Here is a 2,774-nt window from a genome sequence, read left to right on the forward strand (position 1 = left end):
GTTGCCTCTCTCCACAGGCTCCTCACTTCCTTAGCAGGACTATAACTGGGTGCATTCTTATACTAAAATGTGATATTACCTTTCTATTGTTGCATTTGGTTTAGACATTTGGTTTATTATATTAAAAAGACACAGCTATGAGAACTGTGTTAGCAAACTCAGAACATATATATATATATATATATATATATATATATATATATATATGCTTCATACAAATTCTGACCAAAGAACAATGAGAAATCAATAAAAGAAAAATAAGTTACATCCCCATTCTTATTCCTCTTTCATTTTCTAGTCTCTCAAAAATAAGAGTTTATCAAGCATCTATCAACAACATCGTGTTTAAAGAATAGTTTGCTTGTCTGTTTATTGCTTTTTATTGATTCTTGGTCTACTTCAAAATTATGCACCCCAATCCCACTCATTTTCTCCTCCCCTCATACCTGCCCTGCACACTTGTAACATCCCCTTCAACAGAGGAAAACAAAATCTCATTGTGGGAGCTGTAGCATGTCACAATGTGTCCCATGGGATAGCCTTTGGTCCACACTTCTTTTTTTGCAAATGTTCATTGCAGTGACTCATTGACCTGGTATGAGGTCTCTAGATTCTGCTACTCTATCAATAGGGGATTCCCCCTTGGTCTCCTCTAGGATATCCTGCTGTTGCCCAATGTCATAAGATCCTACAGCTATGGATCTATAAGACCAGTCCACTCATGCACTCCAGTAGTTCATTGAAGTTGATGCTTCAGATGGGGCTGTTCAAAGTCTTGTGTCAGGGCCGGTGTAGTATCTGAATGGATTAGCATCCTGGCTCTCCTGCTTTCATGCCCTTGAGGTCACCTCATCTGTAACCCCAATCTCTAGGACCAGCTCTACTTCGCAGGACCCGCTCTTCACGCAGCAGGTGTGGAGCATGACTAGCTTTTCTGTTCTTAAAACCCCAGGGCCAGCTCTATTATTTGCAAGGGTGGCAAGAGGCAACTGTGGAGCAGGGCATCTCCCCCCACTCACAATGCTGCAGGGAAGACAAGCTGTAAGGCCAGCTCTCCCCAGCTCATACCCCGAGGCCAGCTAACCTGTGCCCTTTCTGAGTTAGCTCTACTCTGTTGACCAGGTGAGATGGAGGATCTGCTCTTTTAAGTGCTGCAGCAGGTGACAGGCAGGGCCGTCTCTCCAGCTCTAATGACCCAGTTTGGACCAACTCTTCTGCCTGCTTCTGGTGGCAAGGTGGCAAGGTGGCAAGGGCAAAAGCGGGGAGGCAGATCACAGGGGAAGTGTTTGCTCACAGATGCCACTGCGTAGCAAACTAGAGGCAGGTTCATCTCTCCCTTGCTCACGTGCTAGGGCGAGATCCAGATCTAGCTTTACTACACTGTGCCCAGGTGAGGTGCAGTGTCTTCTGTCCCCAAGTTCTGTAGCTACCCAGAGGCAGAATCAGCCTACCTGCTCTCAAATCCCCAGGGTGAGCTCCCCCTGGTGGCCAGGTGAGGGGTGGGGCCAGCTCTGCACAGATCTCACACAGCAACATGTCCCCAGGAGGCAGTCCAAATCAGGAATATCTGCTTCTCCTTTGATGGTAATGGACCCCTGCTTCTGCAGGGACACAGAACCAGATGTGGCCCTCGGTGTCACCACACACTAGGACCCAAACATAGTCCCAAGTGGCATCCCCACCAGGTACTCACATCAGGCTTTTTCTCACTATCCTCAAGTCTCCAGGCATGTTTTCATTGTGCATGCATGTTTTCATTTCATCCTTCTGTTTCTCTTTCTATTGTATTTTCTCCACCACTTACTTGCTCCTTTTGGTGGCCCCTGGGGTCTCTGAATGTCTGGGCTTATCTCAGCAGTGATCTCGGGAGTTCTCTGCTCTGCTCCTGCATTATGGAGATGGGCAGGTGTCATCTCCGGCATGGTCAGCCACGCAGGCCTACACAGTGCTAGACTGGTATTCATCTCGTGATAGCTCTCTGTCTAGGCTAGTTTGGTGGCTGTCTCGGGTTCATTCCTGCTAAGTACCCATGGGCCCAGGCAAGCATCTGGCTTGCTTCTTGCTCTGGATGCCAATCCGGGCCTACTGGGCACCAGACTGGTGGTCATCTCCAGCTTATTTTCCTCCTCAGCGAATTTTATGCTACTAAAACGTTTAGATCTTCACAGGTCAGAAAACTGAGCTTAGCATAGCCTCTCCCTGTCTCTCCCACCTAATGACATGCACGTGACACAGCAGTCAATCTACAATATCTCTAGGGCATTTTAAGTGTATTTGCTTCAGAGCCATCTTTTGCTAAAATTGAACTACTGTCAACATTCAGCAGAGCATCATGGGTGATCAGCTTGTTGCATAGTAGATTGATTTAAAAAAAAATACCTTTAGAGATAATATGGTTCTTTTACATGTAAAATTTCTTTGTGTGTACAAAAGAGCTCAATTTCAATATTTCAATATGTTGATACTTATTTTCAAGTGTAAAAGTCTGTCCCTATTTTCTGATATAACTTTTAACCTTTGATACAAGTAAATACTTTCTTATCAGGCATTTTTGATGACCAAATAATGGTAATGAGCCTTTATAATCCCTCGCTGTGAGCTTCCCAGTCCAAAGAAAAGTAACACAAATTTATTTTCTTCCTGGTAGGCTCAAATAAAAGCAATTTGGTATCTGGAGCTCCCCACCAGAGACTACCGCTGGCTAATCCACAGAAGGAAGGAAACCTACAGGGCTGTGCTCACTGAAAAGGTGACGTTCTCACTGGGGTGTGCTG

The 2,774-nt window shown here is 45.4% G+C and overlaps 1 non-coding gene across 1 annotated transcript; it reads right to left on the bottom strand.

Moving 5' to 3' along the window:
• Nucleotides 1-2,133: 2,133 nt before the first annotated feature.
• On the bottom strand, nt 2,134-2,264 carry LOC117706442 (small nucleolar RNA SNORA17). The gene has a single exon (XR_004606542.1). It is a non-coding gene; the product is annotated as a small nucleolar RNA SNORA17 (small nucleolar RNA).
• Nucleotides 2,265-2,774: the final 510 nt, after the last annotated feature.

Source organism: Arvicanthis niloticus, chromosome 3 (assembly GCF_011762505.2).
Source record: "Arvicanthis niloticus isolate mArvNil1 chromosome 3, mArvNil1.pat.X, whole genome shotgun sequence".
Classification (NCBI taxonomy): domain Eukaryota; kingdom Metazoa; phylum Chordata; class Mammalia; order Rodentia; family Muridae; genus Arvicanthis; species Arvicanthis niloticus.